Source organism: Lampris incognitus, chromosome 1 (genome assembly GCF_029633865.1).
Source record: "Lampris incognitus isolate fLamInc1 chromosome 1, fLamInc1.hap2, whole genome shotgun sequence".
NCBI lineage: Eukaryota > Metazoa > Chordata > Actinopteri > Lampriformes > Lampridae > Lampris > Lampris incognitus.
The window spans coordinates 60,537,871-60,554,644 of record NC_079211.1 but is presented as its reverse complement, the minus strand read 5'-3'; the positions used below and the strand labels follow the sequence as shown (position 1 = coordinate 60,554,644).

The 16,774-nt window shown below is 43.2% G+C and overlaps 1 protein-coding gene across 1 annotated transcript in view; it reads right to left on the bottom strand.

Annotated features, from left to right (window-relative positions):
• Positions 1–16,774, bottom strand: part of atoh8 (atonal bHLH transcription factor 8) — a 135,454-nt gene that overhangs the window by 91,897 nt on the left and 26,783 nt on the right. The gene's annotated exons all lie outside the window — the stretch shown is intronic.

Genomic DNA, 16,774 nt, shown 5'->3' with positions numbered 1-16,774 from the left:
AAAAATTATTCCTAAAACAAACTCAGATAAACACAATTGGACATAATTAGTGTGCACCTGTAAGATATTAGAGTAACGGTCTGGTTTATGGGTATAAAATCACTCTGTGTGAAGTTAATTAGCCGGGCATGAAATCCATCAGAAAATGAAGACAAAGGAGCAAAATACTGAAGTAAGAGACAGAGTGATTAAAATGCAGAAGGCGGGAAAGGGATACAAAACAATATACAAGTGTTTGGATGTCCCATGGAACACTGTTGGATCCATTGTCAGAAAGTGGAAGCTGTATCACACCACCCAGACACTTTGTAAGACAGGCCATCCCTCGAAGCTAAGTGTCCCAGCAAGACATGGACTGGTGAGGAAAGCCACAGATGATCCTGCAATCACTTTGAAGGAGCTCCAGAGGTCAGTGGCTAACACTGGAGTAAATGTGCATGAGTCATGGGAAAACCACTTTTATTTCTGGCCCAATCCCCACACTGGGTCATGGTGTGGGTTTTTTTAGCAGGATTCTTAGCCGTCACACCTGGCTGCAGTCCGTGAGTATAGCACTCAACATTGGTTTTATTCATCTTGGAGTGCGCATCTCTATAGAAGAGATGATCTTTACCTAAACACGCTAGGTAGTTGATGCTTGCTGCTAATTTGCAAAACGCTGTTCCGTCCTCCACACATGATTGACCATTTAATCACACACATGCCTTCCTGAGTCCTCTTCTTCCCCTCTGCCTACAACAATGACTGTTGCATCCTTCACTCACAACGGTTCCCCCTTGTGATATGATCGCACCGCTGTTCTTCCTTTTCCCTTTTTCCCTCCTTTTCTCCCCAGTTGTATCCTGCCAATTACCCCACTCTTCTGAGCCTTCCGGTCACTGCTCCACCCCCTCTGCCTCCTTCGATACATGTGGAGTCACCAGCCGCTTCTTTTCACCTGACAGTGAGGAGTTTCACCAGGGGGACGTAGCGCGTGGGAGGATCACGCTGTCCCCCCAGTTCCCCTCCCCCCAACCGAACAGGCGCCCCGACTGACCAGAGGAGGCACTAGTGCAGCGACCTGGACACATACCCACATCCGGCTTCCCACCCGCAGATACGGCCAATTGTGCCTGTAGGGACGCCTGACCAAGCTGGAGGTAACACAGGGATTCGAACCAGGATCAACGAACGAAATAGACTGCTACGCTACCCGAACGCCCCCTACCTCTTCCCATTCCTGACTGCATTACAAACGGATATCATTACCCTCACCATCACCACAACAAACGACACATGAATCAGTCCAATCTCCATCCCCTTCCTCAGTCCCCACAACCTATCATAAAGCGACATCACCTGAAGCTGGTTTTGTTCAACACATTCACTCAATAACAAAAGCCTCATTCTGAATTAATTTATAACTGACATTAACCTTGATTATGTCTGCATGACTGAAATTTGGGAAAAGCCTCCGGACTACTTTTCACTAAACCAGTACACACTGACAGGGTTCACATACATTGATAAACCTCAATTTGAGGGGCGGGGAGGTGGTGCTGCTGCTGTTTACAGGAAAGACATTAAAACAACCACCATTTCCATTCCTGCTGCTCATTCATTTGAACACCTTGTCTTCAAACTTTCTGGTCCCACTCCCTTAGTCAGTGCCATTACCTACTACTGCTCAAGCCAAACCCTTACTTTCTTTATGATTTTCTGACCCATCTTTGTGCCATCTCACCTTCCGTTCTCTTCCTGGGTGATTTTAATATCCACAATGATGACACTGACTGTAAATCTGCCACAGGATTCATGGAGCTGCTACAATGCTTCAACTTCATACAACATAGTATCAACTTTCCTGCTCACAGCCATGGCCACATATTGGATTTGGTCTGCTCCACTGATCTCACAATACATCAACTCTCCAGCCTCAACTTCAATATATCTGTTGCATATATACAGAAATACAACATATAATCCAAGAGTTCAGTCGGTATTGAGAAGGGCTACCGTTTTGGGATAGAAGCTATTCTGGTGATGTGTGGTTTTAGACTCAACAGACTTGTACTGCCATCCAGAAGGCAGTCTTATGAACAGGCTGTGGGCTGGATGGGAGGGATCATCCACAATCTTCCCTGCACGCTTCGTGTCTCTGCAGCTGTGTAGGTCCTTGATTGAGGGCAGGTGGCAACTGATAAGCCTCTAAACCATGAATATGAGTCTTTGTATCTTGGCCTTAGAACCAGCAGACAGAATCATACCAGACAGTAATGGATAGTCAGGATGCTCTCTATGATAGCTCTGTAGAACTGAACCAGAATGTGTCGGGTGACAGGGAGTCTCTTCAGCTGTCATAGGAAGGACATCTGCTACTGTGCTTTCTTGGCTAGGATAGTGACGTTGTTGTCTGATTTTAGTTTGTTAGAGATAGTAATACCCAGGAACTTGATTGATTCCACCTCAGAGACAGTGGTGGCGTTAATTGCCAGAGGGGAGTGGGTTGGAGCATTTTTGCAGTAGTCCATAGTAATCTCTCCTGTTTTGTTGGTATTGAGCTCCAGATTTTTGCTAGCACACAATGATAAAAGGCAGTCCACCTCCCTCCAGTAGTTGGCTTCATGATAGTGATGAGACCTACACTGTGGTGTCATCTGCGAATTTGAGGATTTTAACAGCTTGGTCACCAGAGGTCCAGTGGTGTACAGGGAGTAGAGCCGGGGGGGGGGGTAGCACACAGCCTTTCAGGGCACCTGTGCTAACTGTGAGAGGATCCGATAAGTGAGGGCCCATTCTTATGTATTGTCTGCTGTTGGTAAGAAAGTTTGTAATCCACTGACAGATGGAGGAGTCAATGCTCAGCTGGGTCAATTCGCTATGGAGGAGGTCTGGGATAATGGTGTTGAAGGCTGAGCTTAAGTCCACAAACAGGACTATGGCATAGGTAGTTAGTTTGTTCAGGTGCTGCAGGATTTAGTGGAACCCATGTGTTGACAGGATCATGTACTGAGCAATTGGACCTGTATGCAAACTGCAAAGGGTCAGTAAGATGTTCACTGGAGGCTCTGAGGTAGGAGAGGACCAGGCATTCGAATGTTTTCATAACCAGAGAGATGAGTGCGACCATTCTGTGGTCGTTCAGACAGGAGAGTTTGGACTTTTTAGGAACTGGGACAAGGACGGCTGATTTGAAGCAGACGGAGACACTGCATAGATTGGTTGAAAATGTCTGTGAAACTGCAGCCAGCTCACTGGCACAGTCTTTAAGGGCAGCAGGTGACACCATGTCTGGGCCTTGAGCTTTATGGGGGGAGGTTTTCTTTTGAAGAGGGACCGGACCTCATCCTCATAAATGGAAAGTGGGGTAGTGGGTACAGGGGGAGAGGGGCAGACTGAGCATGCAACTTTAGGGTAAGCTGAGGGAAAGGGAGATAAGAACTGGAAGGGTGAAAAAGGATTGCTGGGATAGATAGGGTAGGGGTGATCCTTTGGGATTTAAATCTCGAACCTAAACTCCCAGGATATTTAACTGTCCTGGGAGTTTAGGGTCAATGGGGGCTTTTTTTGGGGGGGGGGTTTATCTGCGACTTTTGTTAGACTGTAATCCCTGCCAAATAGCTCTCATTTCGTTAATGCCAAATTGTTGTTCAACTGAGTGTGTATAATTTCTCTTTGCATTTTGGATGGCTTTGTTGAGTGTGTACCAGACCTTGATGTAAACAACCCTGTCACCACTCCTGTAAGCTACCTCCTTCTCCCTCCTTACAGACAATCATTCCTAGGTAAACCATGGTTTATCATTGCCATATTTGACAATGGTTTTCGTGGGAATGCAAATCTCTTCGCAGAAGCTGATGTAGGATGTGACAGAGTCTGTGTAACCAGCAACGTTGTTGCATCCTCATTTAAAAGACTCCCAGTCTGTTGCCTCCAAGCAGTCTTGTAAAAATTCAATGGCATCAGGTGTCCATCTCTGAACTGACTTCTTGGTTGGTTTGTGATTTGTGAGTAGTGTCTTGTATGTGGGAGTCAGTTTAATCAATGCATGGTCTCTGTTGCCAAGTGGTGCCCACGCGCGTGTATGGTACGACTCTTTGATGGTGAAGTAGCAGTGATCAAGAGTCCTTTCTCCTCTGGTGGGGCAACGTGCCAGCAGGTGGTATTTTGGGAGTTCAGATCTCAGATCAGTATGGTTAAAAATCACCCATGATAACAATAGGGGAGTATCTATATTTGTTCTCCACCTCTGTAATCTGTTCCACTAAAAGCTGTTGAGCAGTATCAGTATGTGTCTGCGACGGAATGTAAACACCTGTGGATGGATACGAATTCTCTGGGTTAATAAAATGGTCTGCAGTTTATCATCAATAATTCCAGGTTGGGTGAACAGGATTTAGCAGTGACTGTACTATCACTGCACTAGCCCTTACTCACATGGAAGCATCCATCACCAGCCTTTGTTTGATCGGCTGCTGCTGCATCACAGTCCGATCTGAAAAGTTGATCATCAGGAATAACTACCGCAATGTCTGGTATGTTGGGATGGAGCCCAGCTTCTGTGAAGTAAAATGCTGCAGTGTGTGCATAGTCCTTGTCAGTTCTCAACTGGAGTTGTAACTCGCCTATTTTGTTGCAAAGTGATCTCATAATTGCCAGGATGAGTCCAAGTAAAGTTGCGTGGAATACTTTCCTCTGTAAATGACACAAGCAGCGCGCTCGTTTTCGCCTCTCTCTGACGGGGGAGTAAACACCATGAGCATACCCTCGGCAGCTCGCCTCGGTATAGATACTTCCGCGTCCGAGTTACATAAGATATTCCATAAATGCCAGCTTGAAATACTTTACAAAAAACACAAACAAAAACGTTTTAACAGTGCATCTCCAAGCCTACACAGACTACCTTCAACAATACAAAAACGCTGTCAGCTCAGCCTGGTCCAACTACTACACACACCTCATACACTTTGGCTCCACCATCCCCAAGGCTTTCTTTCCCACAATAAACAAACTTCTCAAACCCAGTAACGATTCCTCCAATTCCTTCACAGTTAACAAGTGCAACGCTTTCCTATCATTTCTCCAAACTAAAATTGACACCATCTACAACAACCTGACCAACTCCCCCTAACTCTCCATCTCCCTGCCCCCCTCACCCCTTTATAACTCAACCCCTGTCAAAGTTCTCCCCTGTGTTCCGAATGGAGCTGTCCAACTTTATGGCAGGAATGAGAAGCTCCACTTGTGTTCTAGATCCTATCCCATCCAATCATGTTAAGGACTGTCTCCCAGCTATCGCCTCACTCATCGCCAAAATCATTAACTCCTCCTTCAGCTCTGGTTTAGTCCCCCATAGACTTAAAATGGCTGCTGTCACCCCCACCCTCAAAAACCTGGACTCCCTGGACTCCTGTCATGGGCAATTTCCAGCCTATCTCCAATCTCCCCTTTCTGACAAAAATACTGGAATGTGTTGTCGCCTCCCAACTCATAGCTCACCTCATCTCTGACGATTTGTTCAAACCGTTTCAATCTGGTTTCCACTCACAGCACAGCCCTCTTAAAAGTCACTAACAACCTCCTCCTCTCGGCAAACTCTGGCCACTTCAGCATTCTCATCCTCCTCGACCTCACTGCAGCTTTTTACACCATCAACCACACCATTCGTATGTCCCACCTTGAATCCTCCCTTAACATCACTGGTACTGCCCTCTCCTGGCTAAAGCCATATCTCACAAACGGACGATAGTTCATCGGCATCATCAAGAACTGCACTTCCATCACCACTCCTCTGTCCTAAGGTGTTCCCTGGGGTTCGGTATTTGCGCCTCTCCTGTGCATCCTTTACATGCTCCCTCTCAGTAACATCATACACATCATGGTCTCCACTTCCACTGCTGCACCAGTGAACATTCAGCTCTACATCTCCACTACATCCGTCACCAATACAACTTACTCCAGTCTGGCCAACTACCTCACTAAAATCAAATCATGGATGCAGGCCAACTCCCTCAAACTAAATTGTGATAAATCTATCAGGATCCTCATCGGTCCCAAATCCATTACCAAAACCACTCAAAAACTTCTGCTTTACCATCGATAACACCACCCTGTCCCCCTGCCAACACATCCGCAACCCTGGAACCATTTCAGATAGCAACCTCTCCTTTGAACTCCACCTCAATCAATTCACCAAAGCTGCCTTTTCCACCTAAAAGAAATAGCTCGTCTCTGCCCATCACGCTCTTCCTCTGCTGAAACCTTGATCCATATGCCTTCATCACATCCATAATTGACTACTGCAACAGCATGGCTCATCATCCAAAGTCCTAAACAAATTCCAGTATGTCCAGAACTCTGCTGCCCGCTTGCTCACCCCTTCCTACTACCGTGTCCATGCCACCCCTGTCCTCCAGAACCTCCACTGCCTCCCTGTCCCACAACGGATCCAATTCAAAGTCCTTCTCCCAGGCCCCCTTCTAACTCACTGACCTGTTCCACTACCATACTCCTTCCTGCAGCCTTCACTCCTCCGACGTCAACCTCCTGTCTCCACCGCACAGGACCAAGCAACAGTCCTGGGGTGACAGAGCCTTCTCCATAGCTGCTCTCTCCCTCTGGGACTCCCTCCCCAAACACATCAGAGACTGCATCGATCTGTCCATACTCAAATCTAATCAAATTTAATTTATTATTATCACTATTAAATCAATTATCAAAACTCACCTCTTCAGCATTGCTTTTAATTTGTGATTAATGTTGTATTTTCTGCTTTTGGTGTGTTGTTTTTATGTTTATTTTTACATATGCAAAGAACCCGAGTATTTTGAAAAGCACTGTATAAATAAAATGTATTATAATTATTAACATAATATCATGTTTTATGGCATGTATACAAATGCTGGGCAGGCCCAGCCGACCTGGATTTTGGATCAAGATGGCAAGAAGAAAAGACCCAAGTGACTTTGAAAGAGGATTCATTATTGGGGCATAGATGGCTGCAGCTTCAGCTTTCTGTCTCAATGACTTTTCCAAGCAGTCTTCTGCCGAGCTGATAACAGAGTACACACTGACTACTGCACACTGTTCTCTTCTCTCACGTCTTTCCTTTCTCTCTGAATGATGTCTTCTCCTTTCTCTTCTCCTGTGTATGTGAATGGTGTGATGTGAGTCTTTCCTGTGTGCACGTGTAGTCTTTCCTTCTCCCAGGTCTCCACGGTGATGGTGGTCATCAACGGGACACTGCTTGGCATCCACGTCATCACTTTCAAAATGTGTGTGTGTGTGTGTGTGTGTGTGTGTGTGTGTGTGTGTGTGTGTGTGTGTGTGTGTGTGTGTGTGTGTATTATAAATCCATATCTTGTTTCAATGTCATATCCTTCTGTCACTCTGATGTGTGACCTGTGTTATCCTTTTTCAATGTTGCATTGTGTAAATTGTGTAAACACAACATCCATTGCATGTCTGTCTGTCTTGGGAGAGAGATCCCCCTCTGTTGCTCTCCCTGAGGTTTCTTCTTAATTTTTCTCCCTGTTAAAGGGTATTTAGGAAGTTGTTCCTTATCCAGTGTGAGGGCCTAAGGACATGATGTTGGGCTAAACAAATAAAACTGACTTGGCTCCACCACCTCAAAATAGACCACCTTCTCTTCTGCAGCTCATCAAAGTCCATTTGCTTTGGAAATAAAGCTGAGTTTCCCAAGTTCTTCTGCTTTCTCTGCATTATGATCAGCAGAGGTGTTGAGAACCTGAATGCCCTCTACCATTTTTTTTTTTTTTGTTTTGGGGTTTTTTTCTCTTTCGGCTCTCCTATCTCATCCATCACCTTTTCTCTTATCCACCTTTTCCTCATCCTTCTGTCTCTTTTGATGGTCTTCCAGGTACTGTTGGTATTTCTGTCTCACAGAAGATGCTGCCAGCAGAAGCTCTTTGGTATAGACAATGTTCAGCACTCCTCCAACACTCTTCAAATGGTCAGTAATGACTTGCTTGTGCCACCAGTGCTCATGCATATTCTCCACCATCACTTCTTTGTTGACCGAAAAATGTCTTTCTACAGAGGCTTGGCCATGTGAAAGGATCAGGAGGTGTTTCATAATCTCCCACAGGTGGCACCTCTCTGCCTTGGTGAACAACTGCTCGTGGTAGATTTCATCTAATCTGTTGTTGTCTGAGTTGAAGCTTCTGCAACAGTCAGACTTGAGGCTGCGGTGATAGAACTGACTGAACTCCTTCAGGAATTCATCACAGGATCCCTCATGGATGCGGCCAGATTCCACAAGGATCTGAAGAACACTGGTGAGTTTCTTTCTTCTTTGCTCCTGATGAGCACTCATGGGACCAGGACTGATATATGTCTCACAAAGGGATGGTTGATTGGAGCCTTTTTCAAATAGCTTTGAGACCGTCTTCATCAAAAACAATTTACAGCTCTGTCTGATCTCCAGCCTCAGTCTTTGAGTGTTTGGGTGTTTCTTTCTGTGGTCCTCAAGGACACTTGCTTTCATGAATACAACATTCAGCTTTGTGACATCATCAGCTAGAGGCTGAAATTAGTTTCCTTCATAGGGTCTCTGGGCTCAGCCTTAGAGATGGGGTGAGAAGCTCGGACATCCGGAGGGAGCTCAGAGTAGAACCGCTGCTCCTTCGTGTCAAAAGGAGCCAGTTGAGATGGTTCGGGTATCTGATTAGGATGCCTCCTGGGCTCCTTCCTTTGGAGGTTTACAGGGTACGTCCAACTGGGAGGAGACCCCGGGTAGACCCAGAACTCACTGGAGGGACTACATGTCCAATTTGGAGTGAGAACACCTTGGGATCCCCCAGGAGGAGCTGGAGGGCGTTGCTGGGGTAAGGGACGTCTGGAGTGCCCTACTTAGCTTGCTGCCACCGCAACCCCACCCCGGAGAAGCGGCTGAAGATGAGATGAGATATTCGAATTCAAGCATATTCCTAACCTCTTGAACACCTAACGGGTAAAATTAAGCATTTTCCAAACTTTCAAGACTTTGTACAAACCCTGGAAGTTGCAGTGCATAAACCCTTCATTACAAAGATGAATGCACACTTGAGAGTTCAGTGGTGTAAAAACCACTGGTCTACAGATATGTGGAAATTAGTGATATGGTCAGGTGAGTAGATGAAAACCATCTACAGCCCAAGAAACTGCTCTGTCTCCCCCCTGAAGTCTGATGATGGTACCACCCTCACATAGGATCAGAAACTCATCACAAAAAGATGGGTAGAACATTTTGAGACCCTTTTGAACTAGCCCTCCCCAACAGATCCCTCAGTCTTGGATGAACTACCTGTCCACCTCACCATCCAAGACCTTGAACCTTCCACCAACCTTTGAAGAGGTTCATTGTGCAGTTAGATCACTGAAAAATAACAAGACCCCTGGCCCTGACAGTATCCCTGCAGAGATTTTTAAACAGGGAGGCTACCTCTTCTCCCGTGCACATTTCCTGTTCATCTCACATGTATGGAAGAACGAAACAGTCCCTCAGCAGTGGAGCGATGCTAACATCATCTCCATATATAAAGGCAAAGGAGACAAGTCCGTCTGTGGCAACAGCCGTGGCATTTCACTACTGGCTGTTGCTGGAAAAGTCCTGGCCAAACTCATGTTACACAGGCTGGTAAAACACATCTCAGAGGAGCTGTTGCCTGAGTCACAGTGTGGGTTCAGGAGGAATAGGAGTACTGTGGACGTGGTGTTCACAGCACGGCAACTCCAGGAGAAGTGTAGGGAGCAACACCAGGACCTCTTCATAGCCTTCATCCACCTGTCAAAGGCTTTCGACACAGTCAACAGGGACATCCTATGGAACATCCTCCTGAAGTTTGGCTGCCCACGAAAGTTTGTCAACATCCTTCAACAATTTCATGTGGGGATGATGGCACGTGTGACCATTGGAGGCCAGGAATCCGAGCCCTTCAGGGTGTGCACCAGGGTACGTCAGGGGTGCATCCTTGCTCCAGTTCTTTTTAACATCTTCCTCCTGTGTGTGACATTGCTGCTCCACGAGGAAATCAGGAAGGACAGTGGGGTTACTGTGGACTTCAGACTAGATGGAAACCTATTTAACATCCCTAGGCTCCAAGAGGTCACAAAAATGACATCGGAGCACATCATCGAGTTACAGTACGCAGATGACTGTGCAGTTGTGGCCCACACATCGGAGGCACTGCAAGCTACCCTTGCAACTGCTGCAAGGGTGTATGGTTAGCTGGGTCTCTCTATAAACGTGGCAAAGACTGAAGTAGTATGCCAGTGGGTATCTACTCCTCCATCTCATTCACCAACCTTCACCAACTCCGACAAACCACTTGCAACAGTGGAATCCTTCAAATACCTGGGCAGCTTCCTCTCTGATGACTGCAGCATCAACAGGGAGATACAAAAGTGGATTAAACAAGCGTCATCCTCTTTTGGCAGACTTAGGAGAAGGGTCTTTCAAAACAAAGACCTTAACCTCCACACCAAAATATCTGTCTACTTGGCAGTTGTCATCACAACTTTCCTCTACAGCTGTGAGGCGTGGACCCTGTACAGCCACCACCTCAGGATGCTTGAGGCTTTCCACATCAGATGCCTACAATGCATCCTGAGGATAACCTGGCGTGACCGAGTGCCCCATACTGAAATACTCCACAAGACCAACTGCATCAGCATAGAGGCTACCGTCACCCAGCACCAACTTCGCTGGCTCGGTCACATCATCAGGATGCTTAAGGAGCGCTTACTGCGTAAAGTGCTGTATGGCCAGCTACATCTTGGCCGCCGCTTGGCAGGGGGCCAGAAAAACGGTACAAAGACCAACTGAAGACCATCATAAAAAAGTGCGGCCTGAACCCGAGCCAGCTGGAGGACACTGCCGCCAAACCCTCCATCTGGCAGCAGCTCTGTCAACAAGGCATGCAAAAGCTCGAGAAGGATTGAGGTGATCGACGGACAGGAGAAAACTAAAGAGACATGAAGCCAGTGCCACACCTACACCCCCAGTCAGTGCTCTCACCTGTTCTGTCTGTGGCAAACAGTGTGGATCGTGGATTGGGCTTTACAGCCATAAGAAGACTCACAAGTGACAGAAGCAGGATTGTCATCGTCGGACATGACGGACAACCTTAAGCAGTAAGGAAATCAGTGATATGGTCAGGTGAGTTACCATATTCTCAACAAGTGGGCACGTGTAGCTTAAACCAAGAGGATAATACAGGCCTAAATGCTATCTGTGTGTATATATCCTGAGGAGGTATGATATGCTCAAGGGTCCATCCAAAGGTTTTATAAAACCCAAACCAATCCTGTGTGCTGGTTGACTGCTTAGCTTTTATGCTGCCCTTGCTTTCCTGTTTCCTGCCTTGTTAAGAAGAGCTATGCGTGTTTCCGCACTTGGATTCTTTCTTGCATTGTTTGCGTGGCTTAGCATATAAGCTTGCTCCATTTTAAATCACTTAGTACTCAGTGGTGCTTGGTATATAAACTTACCTGTTTGCTCAGCATGCTCACTGTTTGTATACTGTTGCTCAGATTTCAAGCTGGCAGCTTTGCGAGCTTGATATGATCCCAAGTATGCAACATGCATTCTGGATACTTGAAATTTTTTAGTACATTGATGTAACATAAGTAGCCTACTGTAAATAACTGTGAAGTTACTATAGTTAGCTACCAGTTATTTATTGTAAAATCCCAGCAATACTGCATGAATTGTACTGGTACCGGTATGGACACTTTGAACTAAATCTCAATACAAATTACTTCCACCTTATGTAAATTCCGGAAATGAAAACCTGTTTTCTTTTTTAAAGCCACTGTCTGCCTCTGTAAAACAAACAAATGTCAGAATGTGATTTATAAGATGTAGAGAATGGCTGTAGAGAATGGCTCGTGTCATAGAGGATCACTTTGAGTGTCCATCAGGATGACATATACATGCAGTCACACACATACACACAGACACACACATACACATACAGATGTAATTATACAGACACACACTTCTGCTCTCGTGTGGTCTCTTGGTCTCCCTCCCAGTCTCAGTTTCAGCAAACACAGTCAGACATTTTCTTTGTTTCTCACTCTAAAACAGACACACACACAAACACACACACACATACACACACAAACACACACACAAATTGTTGGCAGTACATCCAGTTCCAAGCTTTTGATTAAATTTTACCCCACTCCTGTTCTGATTGGTCCAAGTAAAACAGGCTGGTTGTTAATTGGTAAAAGCACCCTGCTGATCTGTTGTTCCAGCCAGTCTACTGGGAAGAGATAGAAAACACACATACACCTGCCTGCCTGTCGCACACTGCCCCATGTTCATACCAGAATATGGGCGATGACTTCGTTTTGTGGCTCACGCACAGAGGCATTTATTTGTCTGACAGCACTGAAGTAATGCATTTGCCTTCCCACCATGTGGCACAGCCCAACACTTTCAGCTTTCCGAAAAGAGAAAGGTCCTGACTTTAGTTTTGGTTTGAACTAGTTTAAACTGATCATCTTGAAAAAGTTTCATAAAAAGGTTTCTGTTTCATTACGCTCTATGATAAAACAATAATGATTCAGCTCACTCTTACTTCATTAAAGCATTTTCTGCGAAAAGTGGTTGCATTTAAAAAAACAGTGTTGGTACAACAATTTCTGTAAAAATAACATCAGGCTGCATGTATGACCATGATACCAACTGACAGGTTTCACAAAAGTCAGCGGTGTCTTGGTCCAACTAAAATAGTAGATATTAAAATATAAAGATAGATATTAAGAGCACTTAGTATCAGACAAGCCATGATATGAAATACTAAGTTACCCACTTTACCTACTTTAACTAGTTTACCTAGTTTACCTACTTTACCTTGTTTACCTACTTTAACTACTTTACCTAGTTTACCTACTTTAACTAGTTTACCTACGTTACCTTGGTTACCTACTTTACCTTGTTTACCTACTTTAACTACTTTAACTAGTTTACCCACTTTACCTAGTTTACCTACTTTAACTATTTTACCTACTTTACCTTGTTTACCTACTTTACCCATTTTACCTAGTTTACCTACTTTGCCTGCTTTAACTAGTTTACCTACTTTACCTTGTTTACCTACTTTACCCACTTTACCTAGTTTACCTACTTTACCTTGTTTACCTACTTTACCTACTTTGTTTACCTACTTTACCCACTTTACCTACTTTACCTTGTTTACCTACTTTACCCACTTCACTTACTTTACCTTGTTTACCTACTTTACCTACTTTGTTTACCTACTTTACCCACTTTACCTACTTTACCTTGTTTACCTACTTTACCCACTTCACCTACTTTACCTTGTTTACCTACTTTACCTTGTTTACCTACTTTAACTAGTTTACCTACTTTACCTTGTTTACCTATTTTAACTATTTTACCTACTTTACCTTGTTTACCTAATTTAACTATTTTACCTACTTTACCTTCTTTACCTTCTTTACCTCCTTTAACTAGTTTACCTACTTTACCTGTTTACCTACTTTAACTAGTTTACCTACTTTATGTTATGGTTTGTGGAAGACCCCAAGCGCACGACACCAGACAGAGATGGGGTAAGCCGAAAACTGGCGTACTTTATTCCTTACGCGTACAAATAGTCAAACACCGGAAGGCAATGAGCGACAAGAAAAACGGAAAGTCCACGGGGAAAAGCTCGCGGGTAATCCAAACTGGGAACACGGCAGGATACTTCCACGGGGAAACTTTGCAAGGGAAAGCATAAACCAAGGGCTGGGGTGAGTTCGGAGAGAAAAGGACCGTGAGGGAAGAGTAGCCGCTACTGCGAGGAGGTTACAACACGAACTGACAACGGGCGCGTGGGAGGCCACCAAACTTAAGCCCAGCCCTGACGAGCTGATTGGCTGCCGGCATTGGGTGGGCGGGCCACGGCGCGGGGTGGGCGAGCCGTAACACTTTACCTGTTTACCTTGTTTACCTACTTTACCTTGTTAACCTACTTTACCTACTTTAACTAGTTTACCTACTTTACGTTGTTTACCTACTTTACCTACTTTAACTAGTTTACCTACTTTACCTTGTTTACCTACTTTACCGACTTTAACTAGTTTACCTACTTTACCTTGTTTACCTACTTTACCTTGTTTACCTTGTTTACCTACTTCACCTTTTTACCTACTTTACCTTGTTTACCTAGATTACCTACTTTACCTTGTTTACCTACTATACCTACTTTACCTTGTTTACCTTGTTTACCTACTTTACCTTGTTTATCTAGATTACCTACTTTACCTTGTTTACCTACTATACCTACTTTACCTTGTTTACCTTGTTTACCTACTTTACCTAGTTTATCTTGTTTACCTACTATACCTACTTTACCTACTTTACCTTGTTTACCTACTTTACCTTATTTACCTACTTTACTTTCTTTACCTAGTTTACCTACTTTACCTAGTTTACTTTATTTACCTACTTTAACTAGTTTACCTACTTTACCTGTTTACCTACTTTACCTTGTTTACCTAATTTACCTAGTTTATCTACTTTACCTACTTTACCTTGTTTACCTACTTTACTTACTTTACCTACTTAACCTACTTTACCTTGTTTACCTACTTTACCTACTTTAACTAGTTTATCTACTTTACCTGTTTACCTACTTTACCTAGTTTACCTACTTTACCTAGTTTGCCTACTTCACCTACTTTACCTAGTTTACCTACTTCACCTATTTTAATTTATTTAACTACTTTACCTACTTTAACTAGTTTACCTACTTTGCCTGTTTACCTACTTTATTTACTTTGCCTACTTAACATACTTTACCTAGTTTACCTACTTTACCTTGTTTACCTACTTTACCTAGTTTATCTACTTTACCTTGTTTACCTACTTCACCTACTTTACCTAGTTTACCTACTTTACCTTGTTTACCTACTTTACCTTGTTTACCTACTTTACCTATTTTAATTTATTTACCTACTTTACCTACTTTAACTAGTTTACCTACTTTGCCTGTTTACCTACTTTACCTTGTTTACCTACTTTACCTTATTTACCTACTTTACTTTCTTTACCTAGTTTACCTACTTTACCTAGTTTACTTTATTTACCTACTTTAACTAGTTTACCTACTTTACCTGTTTACCTACTTTACCTTGTTTACCTACTTTACCTAGTTTATCTACTTTACCTACTTTACCTTGTTTACCTACTTTACTTACTTTACCTACTTAACCTACTTTACCTTGTTTACCTACTTTACCTATGTTAACTAGTTTATCTACTTTACCTGTTTACCTACTTTACCTAGTTTACCTACTTTACCTAGTTTGCCTACTTCACCTACTTTACCTAGTTTACCTACTTCACCTATTTTAATTTATTTAACTACTTTACCTACTTTAACTAGTTTACCTACTTTGCCTGTTTACCTACTTTATTTACTTTGCCTACTTAACATACTTTACCTAGTTTACCTACTTTACCTTGTTTACCTACTTTACCTAGTTTATCTACTTTACCTTGTTTACCTACTTCACCTACTTTACCTAGTTTACCTACTTTACCTAGTTTATCTACTTTACCTTGTTTACCTACTTTACCTTGTTTACCTACTTTACCTACTTTACCTATTTTAATTTATTTACCTACTTTACCTACTTTAACTAGTTTACCTACTTTGCCTGTTTACCTACTTTACCTACTTTACCTATTTTAATTTATTTACCTACTTTACCTACTTTAACTAGTTTACCTACTTTGCCTGTTTACCTACTTTACCTTGTTTACCTACTTTACCTACTTTACCTATTTTAATTTATTTACCTACTTTAACTAGTTTACCTACTTTGCCTGTTTACCTACTTTACCTCGTTTACCTACTTTACCTAGTTTATCTACTTTACCTTGTTTACCTACTTCACCTACTTTACCTACTTTACCTACTTTACCTAGTTTATCTACTTTACCTACTTTACCTTGTTTACCTACTTTACCTTGTTTACTTACTTTACCTACTTTACCTTGTTTACCTACTTTACCTTGTTTACTTACTTTACCTAGTTTAAGTGGGACACAGCTAAGTGTCATCTGCATAGAAATGGAGTTGGATATTGTGCACCCAAATAATGTGCCACAGTGGAACCATGTAAACTGAAAACAGTAATAGATTTAACTTTGTGATCTTTAGTAGGACTGTTTTAGTGCTGCTGTGGGTGTGGAAGCCTGACTGAATTTTCACAAAGATGATATTGTTCATAAAGGAAATCAATTGTGAGGAAACAATCTTTTCTAAAATTTGAGATAAAACTGGTAATTTAGAAATTGGTCTTTAAAACAATAGGGTCCAGATGAGGTTTCTCCAGTGCAGGTTGAGCCTTGCCCTGTGCAGTGCATGAGGGCAACTTGCTAGATTTATTGACTATAACATTAAGAATATTTTGACTAACAGTTTAAAATACTTCCTTTAAGAAGCTAGTGGGAATGGTGTCTTGAGCCTGATTTCTCCTGTTTTATTTATAAAATAGTGGAGACACTCTTCACACTTTCCAGGCGAGGTTTCAGCATGCTCACTAGGAGGAAAGCTGATCACTGTGTCAGTGGTCTGAAATAAGACCTTGGATTTGCAACACTTACTGGCAACAAGGTTAGAGACATAAGAATGCCTTGCATCCTTAACCACTCTCTGATAAGCACACATCAAGCTTTTTAACTGCCAAATGAAGCCACACGTTTATCTTATATTCCACTTGCATTCTGCTCTCCTGCATTGTCTTTTGGTGTATCTACTGTGAAAAC